Source organism: Cebus imitator, unplaced genomic scaffold, assembly GCF_001604975.1.
Source record: "Cebus imitator isolate Cc_AM_T3 unplaced genomic scaffold, Cebus_imitator-1.0 Scaffold137, whole genome shotgun sequence".
Classification (NCBI taxonomy): domain Eukaryota; kingdom Metazoa; phylum Chordata; class Mammalia; order Primates; family Cebidae; genus Cebus; species Cebus imitator.
Window position 1 is genome coordinate 4708865 of NW_016107452.1, and position 16646 is coordinate 4725510.

The window sequence follows — 16646 nt, forward strand, 5'->3', positions numbered from 1 at the left end:
CTGTGGAGTCCAACAAGCATTTGTACCCCCTTGGTGGGACTCAGATCCTTGTGCAAGGGGGAACTTAGGCCGGAAGCGCCTGGGCTACAGGGTTATGGGGACCCTAGGAGGCTCACCCCTCTTGACCCAATCCTGACTTCTCTGAAAGGGAAGGAAGGCTCTTACCTTCTAGCTGTCTGCAACAGGAACTGCTGGGAGGCCACGCTAGCCCTCCCCCAACTTTGGTTTGCAAAACTCTGAGTGTGGTGGGGAAATGCAGGGCCGGCTTGCTAACCACAATTGAAGACTCATTTGCACAGGCAAAGCGGGGGGCAGGGGTGACTCCTCTTGCCCTAGCAGAAGGAACTGACTGTTGCAGGCTGCCGTCTTGCTGGAACCAGTCACGCCCCACCATTGAGCCTGGGTGATCGGACACAGTTATCAGCTGCGGGCTTTGTTGTCCTCCGGCCTCAGTCTTCTCCTTTGATAAATAGGAGGAATATAATAGTGTGGTGATTCTGTGAAGCTTTAATGAGGAAATGCCCCTAAAGCCTTTCTCAGTGCCTGACTCATGGTGAATACTTGGGGGATGTTTGCTGTCATTGTTACAGTGGTAGTGGTCGGTGGTGGCGGGCAACATCAGGGCCTCTGTCCTGGCTTCCAGGCCACATGGCAGCCGTTTTTAGGAATAATCCTCAGGTTAAGCAAAAGAGGATAAGAGAATATTCCCTAATGCATGCTCTTCTTTTTCTTTTTGAGCGGAATCTGCCCCCACCTGCCTTTTGTTGAGACACGGTCTCACTCCATCACCCAGGTGGGAGTGCGGTGGCACAATCACAGCTCACTGCAGCCTCTGTCTCCTGGGTTCAAGCTATCCTCCCACCTTAGCCTCCCAGGTAGCTGGGACTACTGATGTGCACCACCATGCCTGGCTAATTTGTGTGTGTGTGTGTGTGTGTGTGTGTGTGTGTGTGTGTGGTCAAGATGGGAGTTTGCCACATTGCCCAGGCTGGTATCAAACGTCTGAGCTCAAGCCATTTTTCCTGCGTGGCCTCCCAAAGTGCTGGGATTTAGTCATGAGCCGTTGTGCCCAGCCAGAAGCTACCATTTTAGTTACACTTCCGTGAGTGGTCTGATATCCAGTAGACGGCATGAAGATCAGACCCTGTTCCTGCAAAGCTGGAGAATGAGGCAGAGGCCCGCTGTCCTTGGAGCTGGTGGTGGATCCTGTGAGTGACCCACTGGCCATAAGGGAGCAGGGTAAGTACCCAGATAGGAAGGTGTAAGTGTGCAAGGGCCAGACACCAGTGGTCAGTCACTACGTGACGGCATCCTGTTTGCCCATCCTGGTGCCGACGGTAACTCAGGGAAACAAGTCACTCTCATGAGATGTGATGAGAACCGGGAAAGGGGAAGTCCAGAAGTGGAAGGTGCCTCGCAGAGTGGGGCGTCACATGGGGACTCCTAGCCAAGGTGAGGATGCTTTCCTGCTGGGACCCGTCTCGTAGAACCCATTCCTTCCCTGACCCTGGCCTGTGAGAGGAGCCCACAGCATGAGGATAGGGTGTTTGGGGTTCAGTGACTCCAGAAGGAAAATCACCCTTTTAAAGAAGGAGGGCTTTATCTTTCAGCGGCCAGCTTTCCAGGCCAAGAGGGCTGCTTGAGCCACAGCCTGGTTGTGTGGTAGAGTCACCGGGTTCTGGAGAAGCTTCTGGAGGATCAGGACCTTCTCTTGCAATCTGTCCACACCCCTTGGGTCCCTTTTCTTTTTGACTGTGGCACTGGTTGGTACAAGGGTCCTGAGCCAGCCTTCTGACTCAGGTGGCTCTTCATTGCGGATGAGGCGGGAGGTGCCTGGAACCCCCTGGCCTCTTCTGTTAATCACTGACAAGGTAAAAAGGTATTCCTGCTTGTTTTATTAAATTTTTATTTTAGATATTAAATTATTATTATTATTTTTTTTTTTGCTGGGCATGATGGCTCATGCCTGTAATCCCAGCACTGTGGGAGGCCGAGGTGGGTGGATCACTTGTGGTCAGGAGTTCGAGACCATCCTGGCCAACATGGTGAAACCGCATCTCTGCTAAAAACACGAAAATAGCCAGACATGGTGGCAGGTGCCTGTAATCCCAGCTACTCGGGAGGCTGAGGCAGGAGAATCACTTGAACTCAGGAGGTGGAGGTTGCAGTGAGCTGAGATCATGTCATTGCACTCCAGCCTGGGCAGCAAGGATCTCACTGAGCCACCCAGGCTGCACTGCAGGGTGTGATCACAGCTCACAGCACCTTTCACCTCCTAGGCTCAAGCAGTTCTGCCACCTCATCCTCCTGAGTAGCTGAGACCACAGGCATGCACAACCACTCCTGGCTAATTTTTATGTATTACTATTTTTTTTCGTGGAGATGGGGACTTATAGCCAAGGTGAGGGTGTTTCCTAGGCTGGTGTCAGTACTCCTAGGCTTGAGCAGTCCTCCTGCCTTGGCCTCCCAAAATGCTGGGACTATAAGCGTGAGCCACGGTGCCCTGCCTCCTGCATGTCTTACCTAACGATTGCCTTTGACGGGGAGTGCTAAATGCTTCTGGCATCTCTCTCTCTGCCTGCAGAAACTTACCTGACTTCAAAGGAAGGATTCCTCTTTAGCCAGAAGCTAGCCGGTTCACCCCAAGTTTTTTGAGAGGTCATTCAGGGAGCAGCTACTAGAATGTGGAGTGGGGATGGGAGGTAACTGGGCTTACCTTATCTCCAGGCTTCCCACCGTGGGCCACCCTCACTACCTTGGTGTCTTTGGCATCAAAACCCAGCCAGGTGGCCCTGAAAAAGTGACTTCATCTTCCTGGGCTGTCTCTGGAAAATGGGATTTTCTTCCCAAGATTGGCAGGAAGATTAAAGAGATTCTGAGGTCTGCTCTGACAGCTGTTAAATGTTTAGTAAGGGGGACCTGGTTTGTTTCTGTCCCAGTAGGTGTTTCTGCCCTGAACTTGACCTCGGCAGGGCTCAGATTTCTGCAGGCTGCTGGCAGAATTTCGAGGGCGGTCTGTGTGAGTGTCTCAGCCCTGGAGCCAGCACGGGTGGTGTGGGGGAACTCTGGCTCTGGAGCTAGACTGGCAGGACTCAGACCCAGGTCACCCAACCTGCCTGAGCCTCAGTTTTCTCTTCTGCCAAATGGAGGTGTTGATAACGGTGGTTACTTAGGGCCGTAGGAGGGACCGCTGAGATGATGGACAGAGAGCACTTGTCATGTGGTTGGTAGACCCTGGATCCTCAGAGCTGCTGCTGCTGCTGCTCTTAGGGGTTTTGGAGCTGGGGCTCCTTGAGGGATGTTCCTGAGAGGAAGGCTCTGGTAGGACCCACCTGGGCCAGGGTGAGATCTGAGCAGGGAAGGGAGGAGAACCCATGGGGACCAAGGCATGGCTCCCCTTTCCAAGGGCTCTCTTGACGGGGACAATCTCCTTTAACAAACCTCCTGCCTGTCCCTGGAGCTTCTTGGCTGTGAGCTGAAGAGTTGTTGTTTGTTCCTTTGGTCTTTATTTTTTTTTAGACAGAGTCTTGCTTTGTCGCCAGGATCCAGGCTAGAGTGCAGTGGCATGATCTCAGCTCACTGCAACCTCCGCCTCCCGGGTTCAAGCAATTCTCCTGCCTCAGCATCCTGAGTAGCTGGGACTACAGGTGCATGCCACCACACCCAGCTAATTTTTGTATTTTTTAGTAGAGACGGGGTTTCACTGTGTTGGCCAGGATGGTCTCTATCTCTTGACCTTGTGATCTGCCCGCCTTGGCCTCCCAAAGTGCTGGGATTACAGGTGTGAGCCACCGCGCCCGGCCTGTTCCTTTGATCTTTTATGGCTAAGTCTGGATTCCTCTTGGGTGGGTGGCAGGCAGCGTTGGTCCGTTGCAGAACGGGGTATTACTGCGAATGTGGCAAGTCCTTGCTGTAACCTGCTCTCTGGAGGACAGGCCCCATGAGGCAGGGGAGAGGCCCATTACCCACCTCCTGGTGTCATGGGTGCTATTTTTCTCAGTGGGAGGAGGCAGAGGCACCCAAAGAGGAGGAAGCTGGGCCTTCCAGGTGCCACTTACTTAGTTTGGTGTCAGCTCTATTATTGATTCACTGTGGGACCTTGCACAAGCTCCATGTCTGCTTTGAGCCTTAGTATCTTACATCTGCAAAATGTTTATAATGATGACTTCTCTGTCATAGCGTGGCTGAGAGCATGAAATGGGATAATTTAAGTGAAGCAGTTAATACAGTGCCTTACACACAGTGAACTCTCAGTAAGTAGCTGTTATAATGATCACGGCCAGGCACGGTGGCTCACACCTGTAATCCCAGCACTTTGGGAGGCCGAGGTGGGTGGATCACCTGAGGTCAGGAGTTCGAGACCAGCCTGGTCAACATGGTGAAACCCCGTCTCTACTAAAAATACAAAAATTAGCCGGGTGTGGTGATGATACTTGGGAGGCAGAGGTATGAGAATCGCTTGAACCTGGGAGACAGAGGTTGCAGTGAGCCCAGATCATGCCACTGCACTCTAGCCTGGGCGACAGAGAGAGACTCTGTCTCAGTAATAATAATAATACTTGAAGATAATAAGAAAACCATGTTATTACCTATATTAGTATCCTGTGGCTGTCATAATACAAGCGCCACAGACTGAGGTGACTTAAAACAGAAATGTACTCCCTTGCAGTTCTGGAGGTTGGAAGTCTGAAATCAAGGTGTTGGTAGGGCCGTGTTCCCACTGCAGGCTCTAGGGGAGGATCCTTCCTTGCCTCTTCCTGACCTTTGGTGGCTGCTGGTGACCCTGGGTGTCCCTTGGCTGGTGGATGTGGTATTCCTGTCTCTGCCTCTGTATGTGTCTGTTCAGATTGCCCTCTGTTCGTAAGGACGCTAGTCTCGGGTTAGGACCCACCCTAATCCAGCATGAGCTCAGCTTGACTATATCTGCAAAGAGTCAATTTCCAAAGAAGGTCACATTCACAGATACCAGGGATTGGACTTCTATGTATCTTTTTGGGGGTTGCAATTCAACCCTCACCATTAGCCACTTATACTTCCTTTCCAGGGCCACCAAGGACAAGACGAGAGCCATTTTCATCCTGGATTGATGTCAACCAGTGTTTTCATACCCTAGGGGCTTTCCAAATGCCTCAGGTGACCCAGTCTCTGCATTTCTCAGGTGGGGAAACTGAGGCCCAGGGAGTTAAAATGACTCTCCGAAGGTCACATAGGAAGGTAGTGGCAGACGTGGGACTGGATTGTGGATCTCCTGGTGCCCTGTGTTGGCCCATGTGTCAGCCATGGCTCATATTCCCACCTCTGGAGCCAAGAGGTTCTTGCTGCCTGCAGGGAAGAGCACCCTGGGTCTCAGCTTCTCATTTCATCCATCCCTGGGTAGTGATCAAGAGTGCAAGCTTTGGAGCCCGGCAGTTCACGTTCAAGTTTTGGCTCAACCATTGTGACCTTGGGTGAGTCAGTGATTCTCTCTGCTTCAGCCTCCCCATCTGTGGTAGGAAGACAATCATCTCAGCCTCACATGAGTGCACAGGTGTCAGGACCCCTGCCGTGCACACTAGCTTGTACTAAGTGTTTCTATAAATGTGGTTTCCCTTCCCTTTTTTTTTCTTTGGTTTTCTCTGAAGCCAAAGGTCCTTAGGAAGCTGAGGACCAGCGTTCTCCATGGGGAGACTCAACATCAGTTAGCACTCTAGAATTTACTCCAGGCAGCCAAAGTTAAGGTATTTGTCTATATTCTCAGAACTTTTCTTTTACTGTAAAAAGCAAACAAAAACAAAAAAGAAGACAAACTATCAAACTCAAAGAATGAGAATACGTCTCTGTGAGGTGCTGCTTCAGATGGAAGTCAGAAAAGCTTGTGATGAAGTGAAAGGCTGTTGTAAAAGGGAAGTCCGGTTTTAGCCTTCTGCCGGTGTTCAGACCACCTCAACTCCTTGCTGACATTCCTAGGAATTGTGTTCCCAGCTGACTTCTATAGCTGTGAGACCTTTGCCTTTTCCAAAAGAGCAGGCGCCCTGCAGGCCACTTCCTCTGGGTTTCAGTGCCCAGCTTATCAGGAGGCTGCATGAATGTCTATTTCTAGCCAGGCGGGAAATAGGATGGGTTCTGGCAGAGGGTGGAGCCCAGAGGTGGCTGGTAGCATCCACTGGGAGGGGTAAGGGATGCTCTCTGCAGGGACGCCCGTGCCGTGGGTGCCATGGCAAAGCATGAACACCAGGCGGTGCCCAGGGAGCCTGAGCTGAGTTTGGCAGCGTGGTCGTCTTCTCAGTTCCCTTTCCGTCTTCCTGATGATGACAGGAACATCTGTTCGGTACCAACATGTCTTTTATTTTCTGTCTCCTTGATACTGTGCGTTTTTTTTTTATCAGAATTTTTGTTGAGATTATTGAAGGTTCTCATAAAGTTATAAGAAATAATACAGAGAGCTCTCATGTGGACGTCACCCAGTTATCCCCAGTGGCAATGTCTTCTAAAACTACAGTACAATATCACAACTGGATATCAGTATAGACAACATTGATAGAATCTACCACTGATCTTATTCAAATTTCCCATTTTCCTTGAATTTGTGTGTATTTAGTTATGTACGATTTTATCACATGCATAGTGTCCCGTATGTACCATCACAGTCAAGAGACTGAAGCAGCATAGTGATTTCTTAGTCACCCCTTAACAGTTACACCAACTCCATTTCCAAAATGTTAACATGTCTCTCTTTGAAAGATATGAAATTTATTTCTTTTTTTTCTGAGACAGAGTTTCACTCTTTCTCCCAGGCTGGGGTGAAGTGGTGCCATCTTGGCTCACTGCAACCTCCACCCCCTGGGTTCAAGCGATTCTCCTGCCTCAGCCTTCTGAGTAGCTGGGATTACAGGTGCATGCCAGCATGTCCTGGCTTTTTTGTATTTATTGTAGAGACAAGGTTTTACCATGTTGGCCAGGCTGGTCTGGAACTCTTGACCTCAGGTGACCCACCTGCCTTGGCCTCCCAAAGTGCTGGGATTACAGGTGTGAGCCACCATTCCTGGCCTGAAAGATAGGAAATGTCTTTATTAAAATATAACTTGCAGCCAGCCATAAAAAAGAATGAATTTAGGTCCTTTGCAGGGACATGAATGAAGCTGGAAACCATCATTGTCTGCAAACTCACACGGGAACAGAAAACCAAAAACCACATGTTCTCATTTATAAGTGGGAGTCGAACAATGAGAACACATGGACACAAGGAGGGGAACATCACACACCAGGGCCTCTCGGCGGGTGGGAAGTTAGGGGAGGGAGAGCATTAGGACAAATACCTAATGCATGTGGGGCTTAAAACCTAAGTGATGGGTTGACTGGTGCAGCAAACCACCAAAACCACCATGGCACATATATACCTATGTAACAAACCTGCACGTTCTGCACATGTATCCCAGAACTTAAAGAAAATATATATATATATGACATCGATGTGATAAAATGGGTACACCTCTGTGCCATCCTAAGGTGCCGGTGACCCAGTCCTCTCCTTAGGTGACCCCACTCTGACTTCTGTCTCCATCAGTGAGTCTTGCATGGCTAATTGGCTTTGGCCTCTCTTAAAAGTCTCTTATCTCCCTTTATGACTCAGAACCAAGCGAGGGCTTGGCTTCAAGTGGACAACTGTTTCTAGGTAGAATTTAACAATATTGTCCCTTGCCACTGATTTTATTATTTTGCAGTTCCTATTGTATATGGTGAGTGTTACTGGTTTTCTTTTTGCCAAAAATATAAAATCACTCTTAACATATATCAGTTCAGGTGAAAAAGCTGAGTTGATTAAAAAAAACACAAACTATCAGATAAATAGTATCAGCAGTAGGCAGATATAGTAAATCTTATAAGGTCGATAAACAAATGTTTGCAATTTGAGTAACTGCATATGGCTCCTTCCCCTACCACCAAAAACTGGTCAGTCCATGTGTGGGGGGAAAAACGTCTCTGTCTAGTCTTTGTATAATGAGAGTTTTCTGTGGAATTTTCGTATACAGTACTGGTTTAAAGTAAAGTGAAATTAGCCTATTAAAATATTAATAGGTTGTATATAAAGTAAGGAGCCCTTTATTGCCTTAATAATTTTTGTTACATTTGTAACCACCTGGACTGCCTTATATCTAATACTTATTTTAAGATCGATCATTATTTTTAAACTTTATTTTATGTAGGAAAGAAACTTGATTTCACAGTTTAAAGGTGGCAGATATGTATTTTTTCAATATATATTAAACCACAGTTAAGACATGACAAAGGGTGGACACTATTTAAATTTAGTTTCCAGCAGGAGGGTGAAAAAGCAAGTTTAAGTGGTGGATGCCCATAGGTGTCTGAGAGCAGCAGTCCCCAACCTTTTTGGCACCAGGGGCTGGTTTTGTGGAAGACAACTTTTCCACGGGCCAGGCTGGCAGGGGGGGATAGTTTCAAGATGATTCAACGGCATACGCAACTCACCATAGTGTAGAATCAGTGGGAGCCCTGAGCCTGTTTTCCTGAATCTAGACAGTTCCATCTGGGGCAGTGGGAGACAGTGGCAGATCATCAGGCATTAGATTCTTATAAGGAGCACACAACCTAGATCCCTCGCATGTGCAGTTCACAGTAGAGTTTGTGCCCCTATGGGAATCTAATGCTGCTGCTGATCTGACAGGAGGCAGAGCTCAGGTGGTAATGCTGGCTAGACCCTGCTCACCTCCTGCTCTGTAGCCCGGTTCCTAATAGGCCACAGACAGGTACCAGTTTATGGCCTGGGGGTTGGGGACCCCTGTCTTAGAGGCACTCCCCATCTGAGTGGCAGGGAAAGGGCAGGGCATGTGACCTCTTAGGGGTGGATCCAACCAGAACAAGATGAGGAGGCTGGGCTGAGTATCCTCAGTGCCTTCTTCCAGAGAGTGGTCTATTCCTCCCTTGGGGAGGGGGAGTCGCAGAGGGAAGAGAAGCTTCAGTTTCCCCAGCATCAGTTCAAACTCTTATCCATCAAATAAGACACCCAGGCTAAATGTTCATTATTTCCCTGCATGAAAATGAAGCATTAGAATCACAGAGCTAATAATTTGGGTATAATGATCTGGGAAGTGTCTCTTTACGTGGAAGAAGGAGACTGGTTCTCCCCGCTGCTCTCAGCACAGTCTCAACAACTGTGTTGTTTATTATCTCTTTAACAAAGAAGGTAAGGGCAGGCCCACCCTGGATCTGCAAGCCTAAAAGTAAACTTTATTGACTGATTGATTGAGGTGGAGTATCACTCTGTTGTCTAGGCTGTAGTGCAGTGGCATGATCTTGGCTCACTGCAATCTCTATCTCCTGGGATTAAGCCATCTCCTGCCTCAGCTTTCCCTAGTAGCCAGGATTACAGGCACCCACCACCATGTCCAGCTAATTTTTGTATTTTTAGTAGAGACAGGGTTTCACCATGCTGGCCAGGCTGGTTTCGAACGCCTGACCTCCAGTGATCTGCCAGCCTTGGTCTTCCAAGGTGCTGGGATTACAGGTGTGAACCACTGCACCTGCCCATAAACAGTTTTGCAGTTTTTTCAGGTATATCTCTATGGGGTATATGTTATTTTTCCATTTTATAGATGAGAAAATAGCCAAAAAAGAGGCTTATTCATGCAGCCAGGAGAGAAAGAGCTGGATTTAACTCATGGCTGCTAGATTATTCCAGAGCTGGGTTCCTTCTGCTCGTCTGTGTTGGGCCTCGGAAGCCCCTTTTGTCATTATGTGTTCTGCTCTTCATCTCGCCTGTTCCCCTAGCTGCCATGTCAGACGCTGCTACATGTGTGAAAGAACCTAAAACCTTTGGTTTCTCTTAAAGCTGGGTCCTTGGCTGAGGTCAGTAAACAACCTGGGGCTTCTTACTTAAAGTGAAACCACCAGCAGCTGGGAAGGTGGTGTTGCAAGGTAGTACAGAAAAACTTTCATCCTAGTAGCTAAACTCACCTTGGCTCAGCCCTCCTGGAGCCACGTGGTTTTTATTTCATGTTATTTCGTTGGGTTTGCATGATGACTCAATGATAGGCATCACTGCTTGTACAGAGGAGGAAAGAGCAAAGAGAAGGGAGGGAACTTGGCCAGGATCCAGTGCGTCCCTGGGGAGCACAGCCAGGATTTGAACCAAGGCCTTTGTACTCCAGAACTCCCTAAAAAGGGAGGCTTTCTCCTCTTCTTCCCAGGTGAGCTCCAGTCTGCAGAACTGAGCTGCGATGCATGCACTCAGAGGAGACTTTCCCTTGCTGGGGAGGCGCCTCAGTGTGGACTCTTTTGCTCTCCTGTTGCAGATGTGGATGGAGATGTGGATTTGCACGTATCATATGCTGGTCTGAGCAGGGCCTGTCCTCCCTCCCAGACTCGGAGCTGTCTGAGGGCAGGACTATGTCTGCTGCAGTGTGGCATCCCTAGTGCTCAGTGTGGGGGTCGGCGACTGCCTGGTTGACTGAATGACTGAACGAAAAGAGGGTGGAGTGAGTGTGGGAAGATGCCCAAGCCTTCTGTCTGTCTGTGTGCTCACTTGAATATGTCTAGAGCTTCCAGAGAGAAATTTCTGTTAAGCTTATTGGCAGGTGGTGCCCCATGAGGCCAGGTATGAGAATTGGGGAAAAGGCCTTGTTCCTGGCGTCAGGGACCGGACGACATTCCAGGGTGTGAGTAGTATGAGAGACACATAATCGGTAGAGGGAGGAGGAAGGAAATGGGAGCTTAATGAACAGCGTCGTGGCCCGGCCAGCAAAGGGGTTGATAGTGTAGAGCGGGGACTGACCGGAAGTTATGAGTTGTCTGGAGGGGGCCCGGAACCCCCAAGGGTGCGCCAGAAGGTGATGGGTGGACAGGGAGGGCCAAGGGAAAGTGGCTGGAGTGGGGTACCAGCTTTTGAGACTGACTCCAGGAGACTCGGTGTGTAGGGGGTGGTTTGCAGGGGATAGGGGTGGAGGGATGGATGGTGGGGGTGGGGTGGACCTGGGAAGACCAGAGGTGATGCTGGAAAGGGGATGGGGTTGTGAAAAATGAAGCCTCATTTCTGTGGCTGGGTTCTCACTTTCTTTAAGCAGGAAACTTGGCCACTGAGCCCCACCTTGCAAGAGGTGGGGTCTGAGCTCTTCTGACCACAGCCTCCTTTCAGAATAAAGTGTTGTTTTAGTCACTGTGTGCTCTTGGCAAAAATTGTAACCAGTGCAGATAAAGCCCTCCCCAGCCATCATTTACCAATCTCCTTCTCAGTAGTGGTGCCTGTTGTCAGAAAATTGGTGGAAATTTTTTGGTACCCTTTCTCACACCTTTACACACACAGGTGCACACCTACAAATAGGCATATTCCTTCTTAGCTGAATCCAGTACACTCCTGAAAACACACTGGAGAGGAATGTTTTTGGATTGTAGTATATTACTTCACGTCACACAAAGACAAATGCTTATGCATTACCAACTGATTGAAATGCCCCAACCAATTTCCTCAGTATCACTCAACACCGTTAAGTACCTAAAATCAGCCCACCAGTATTTTTTGCATGAACACAAAGCGTCTACAGCAACAAACACCCAATTTTTGGGTGCTTTGATGAGCTGATTACAAGGCAGTTTTGCAAAAAGTACATAGGATACTATACAGTGATGGTTCTGAATTGTGATATTCTTCTATTCTCCAATTACCTTGTACTATAATGGAAAAAATGATGAAATGATCTGTTAAAAATACTAAAGAGTCATTTAAATTGAACCCTGGTTGGTATTTAGCTTGTCAGAAGCAAATGCTGGGATGAAAGAATAACTCAAGAGAATCAGCAGCATGTAAGATTTGGAGTGCCTTTCTCTGTGCATCAGACCTCTTCTCTTCCATTGCAGACAGAAACACCCCTTCCCTTTTTTCTTCTTCTTTTCCTTTTTTTTTTTTTTTGTTTTTGTTTGAGGCAGTTTTCCTCTGCTGTCCAGGCTGGAGTGCAGTGGCATGATCTCGGCTCACTGCAACCTCCACCTCCTGGGCTCAACTGATTCTCCTGCCTCAGTCTCCCTAGTAGCTGGTATTACAGGTGCACACCATGCCCAGCTAATTTTTCTATTTTTGGTAGAGTCGGGGTTTCACCATGTTGGCCAGCCTGACCTCGAACCCCTCATCTCAAGTGATCCACCTGCATGGGACTCCCAAAGTGCTGGGATTGCAGGTGTGAACCTCCACACCTGGCCCACACGTTCACTGTTTTCGTTGGCACCTGCTCGTGAACCTCATACAGCAGATCTATGATCTGGATGGCACATTTCAAGTAAAAAAAAAAAGAGTTACTAAGTTATAGTAGACATTCAGATAGTGAGAATTTGCATAGTGACAGACATCTGTGTATAATATGTATATGTACACATGGGCATGTACGTGTGTACACACTTGGATGTATACATCTAGTCTCCTGTTTACATGGGTCATCAAGGAGTTTTTTTCATGTTGGTACATAAGGATCTGCCTCCTTAATGTTAACAGCAGATAAATTGAGATACTGTGTTCTTTCTTTTTTTGTCAGAGACAGGGTCTTGCTCTCCTGCCAGGCTGGTGTGCAGTGTTGTGATCGCAGCCCCCCGTAAACTCAAAGTCCTGGGTTCAAGCAATCCTCCTGCCTCAGCCTCTTGAGTAGCCAAGAGTGTGCACCAGCACGCTTGGCTAACTGGGTTTATTTTTTGTAGAGGTAGGATATTGCCTTGTTGCCCACGTTGGTCTTGAACTCTCTGGTCTCAAATGATCCTTCTGCCTCAACCTCCCCAAGTGCAGGGATTATAGGCGTGAGCCACAGCTTCCTGTCCCATGTTATTTCTTACACCTCATATGTGTCCAACTTGACTCAGTTGGGTTACTAGTTTAAAAAAATAGCTAACAAGTACAGAGAAGTTTCTACATCTTTTTTTCTTTCCCCCCTACATCTTTGTTTTGTCAGGTACTATTTATTGATTTTTTATTTTTATCTTTTGAGACAGAGTCTCGCTCTGTCACCAGGCTGGAGTGCAGTGGCACAGTCTTGGCTCACTGTAACCCCTGCCTCCCGGGTTCAAGAGATTGCCCTGCCTCAGCCTCCCGAGTAACTGAGACTACAGGCCCGTGCCCCCACACCGGGCTAATGTTTTGTATTTTAGTGGAGACGGGGTTTCACCATGTTAGCCAGGATGGTCTCAATCTCCTGACCTTGTGGTCCACCCACCTTGGCCTCCCAAAGTGCTGGGATTACAGGTGTGAGCCACCACACCCAGCCTATTGTCAGGTACTGTTTTAATTTACAAACACACGTGTATAGACACAGACTCATTTAAACTCCTCAAGAGCACTGTGTGGTAAGTATCACTGTCACTCCTGTTGACATGAAGAAACAGAGGCACAGAGAAGCGCAGTTACTTTCCAAAGCCATCTGCTATAAGCTGGAGATCTGGGACTCCAGGCGCAGGTGAGCAGGTTCCAGAGTCCGTCCACCTCATCACTAGCCGCAATGTTCCTCATGACTTGAGTTTGCAGCCCCTGGGAACATGAGTTTGTAGCCCTGCACTAGAATCTTGTTCCCAGCCTCGCGTCAGAAAGGCGGCTTGGGTGCACTGTGCCGAGTGCAGTGGGCCTGACCGCTCTCCTTGCAGTTCTGCTCCCCTGTGACTAGTGGGATCCTCATTCACCAAGATGCCCCTGCCTGATGCAAGATCAAGTGATGGGCATGTCTACAAAGATGCCCACCGACCCCCTCAGACATTGCTGATTACCAGTTAGAAAACCACTGCAGATATCAAGGAATTTCTTCCTGCATCTTGTGCCTTCTGGTAGTTCACGGGATGGGCATGTGATGGGCAGTCCTCTGGTGCCTCTGGGCCTTGCCCACTGCCCATGCAGAGGCCTAGAAAATGGCAGTAATAGCTGCCAAGGGCTTGGTGATGGCTCCACCGCTGCCTTCTCATAGGAGGTCCCAGCCGTGGGGCTCATTGCCTGGGGGTGACTTCCTAACTGTGGGCACCATTCCTGGTTTGGGCTGATGGCTGGACAGCTCCATGGCATGAGGCGGGCACCACACATCACACCTGCAGCTCCTGCTGCCTTGTATCCCTGAGGGTGTGGTGAGAAAGAGACAGAGCTGTTTTTCCCTCCTAGGGTGATATACCCAAGAGAATTGAAAACAGGCATTCAAACAAAAACACGTATGTAAATGTGTACAGAAGCATTGTTCACAACAGCCAGGAGGTAAAAACAACCTAAATTCCCATCAATGAGCGATGTATGGATACATAAAACGGGATCTATATGTACGATGCACATTATTCAGCCATGAAACGGAATGAAGTACTGATACATGCCACGGCACGGATGAACTTTGGAAACATTATGCTGGGTGAAAGAAGCCAGACATAAAAGACAACATGTTATCATTTTGTTTATAAGAAATATCCAGAATTAGGCAAATCTCTAGAGATTGAAAGTAGGTTAGCAGTTGTATAGGAAGTGTGGGGATGAGAGGAGAGTTAAGCTGAAGGGCTTGGGGTTTCCCTTTGTGGTGGTGAAAATTGCAGTGATAGTTACCCCTGACTGTGAACATACTAAAAACTATTGAATTGTATGCTGTAAGTGGATGGCTTTGTGAATTTAGAAACCCCGAGACAGGTCTCAGTTAATTTAGAGAGTTTATTTTGCCAAGATGTGCCCCTGGCATAGCCTTAGGAGGTCCTGACAACATATGCCCAAGGTGTTAGGGGCACAGCTTGGTTTCATATATTTTAGGGAGACGTGAGACATCAGTATAGGTAACAAGTACATTGGTTCTGTCTGAAAAGGCAGGACGCCTTGAAGCAAAGGTGGGGTGACTTGAAGCTGGAGGGGGCTTCCGGGTCACAGATACATGAGGGACAAAGCGTTGCATTATTTTGTTTCTGATTAGTCTTTCCAAAGGAGGCAATCAGATATGCATTTATCTCAGTGAACAGAGAGAGAACTTTGATTAGAACGGGACGCAGGTTTGCCAAAAGCAGTTTCCAGCTGAGTTTTCCTTTTAGCTTGTGATTTTGGGCGTCCAAGATTTTTTCCTTTCACAGATTCTATGGTGTGTGTACTATAGCTTAATAGAACTAAGGAGGGCTGGATGTGGTGGCTCATTCCTGTAATCCCAGCACTATGGGAAGCCAAGGTGGGAGGGTTGCTAGTGTTCAGGAGTTCAAGACCAGTCTGGGCAATAGAGTGAGACCTCATTTCTACTAAAAATAAAAATAAAAGCCAGGCATGGTGGCATGCACCTGTAGTTCGAGCTACTCAGGGGGCTGAAACAGGAGGATCGCTTGAGCTCAGGAGGCCGGGGCTGCAGTGAGCCATGATCATACCACGGCACTTCAGCCTGGGTGCCAGAGTAAGACCCTGTCTCAAAAACAAACGAACAAACACCGAGCAACTGAGAGAGAGAACACTGATATCTGTAGTTCCAGAACTTGATTGTAGTGAGACAAGATCCCTGTTCTCCCAGGACTTAGAGGAGGAGAGAACAGATACACAGGTAAACAAATCAACACGTATTTACTAGTAGTAATTAGTGCTAGTGAGAAGCTTTGTAGGACAGATGTGAAGATAATAGGCAGGTGTATCTAGAACCATACACGCAGAGGATGCAGCTCACACGCTGTTTATTTAGTCTCTTCATATGGCCTTTGTTGTTGTTGTTGAGATGAAGTCTTGCTGTGCCGCCCAGGCTGCAGTGCAGTGACTCAATCTCAGCTCACGGCAACCTCCGCCTCCTGGCTTCAATAGATTGTCCTGCCTCATACTCCTGAATAGCTGGAATTACAGGCATGAGCCACCATGCCTGGCTTATTTTTGTGTTCTTAGTAGAGATGAAGTTTTGCCATGTTGGCCAGGCTGGTCTCGAACTCCTGACCTCAAGTGATCCACCTGCCTCAGCGTCCTGAAGTGCTGGAAGTACAGGCGTGAGCCACTGCGCCCGGCTTGTTTTCGCATGGCTCTTGCCTTCTGAGCTGTTTTTAATTGAGCTAGACTCATGGTAAGAACTCAGAAAGCTTTTGGTGTATCCCATTCCTTCTCCTCTAACTTAATTCTCTGCTCTCCTCCCCCAGCTCCCATTGTTGCCTGTGAATGGCCACGAACCTTTCCTGCCGTTTCACTCTGACTCTAAGATGCCTTTGCTCACCTCTGTGGACCTCGTTCTGTTCTCTTCCTTAATTCCAGGCCAGAGCCACCTCTTCTTGCTGCAAAGCTGAGATCTCGTTTCTCACTCTGATCTCCAGGAGGGCTGGAGTTCAAAGGTATACCAGGGTCTGATATCCCTTTCTACCGTGGTAGACAAGCTGGTCCCTGCTGCTCCCTGCTGCTCCCAGGCTCCTGTTTTACCAGCCTGGGAGCAGCAGTGGAGGGGAGGTTTTACCAGTAGTCCTGGCCAAATAAGTCCCTGGAGGATGCTGATGGGGCTGCTTGGGCCATGTGTCTGTTCCTGAACCAGTCACTGAGCCAGAGCACTTCGGTCCTTCCCAGGCTCCTGCTGTCTCCTTCAGCTCATGGTTGAAGGTGGTGAGGGGTGAATCATCACCTCTATCTAAAGTGCATGGAATAAGTGCATCCTATGAAAAGGTTTTTTTTTTTTTTTTTTTTTTTTTTTTGTTTTTTTTTTTTTTTTTTTTTATGAGGGCTCCCA

At 48.3% G+C, this 16646-nt stretch overlaps 1 protein-coding gene across 4 annotated transcripts in view; it reads left to right on the forward strand.

The window, feature by feature from the left end:
* PLCG2 (phospholipase C gamma 2) overlaps positions 1–16646 on the forward strand; it is a 178711-nt gene that overhangs the window by 54017 nt on the left and 108048 nt on the right. The window contains exon 1 of one of the 4 annotated variants that reach the window (XM_037743220.1): positions 16060–16260. The exons of the other annotated variants lie outside the window; for them this stretch is intronic. The gene's annotated coding sequence lies outside the window, so the exon portion shown is untranslated. Of the gene's footprint in view, positions 1–16059; positions 16261–16646 lie in introns of those variants that run through there. 4 annotated transcript variants of the gene reach the window in all.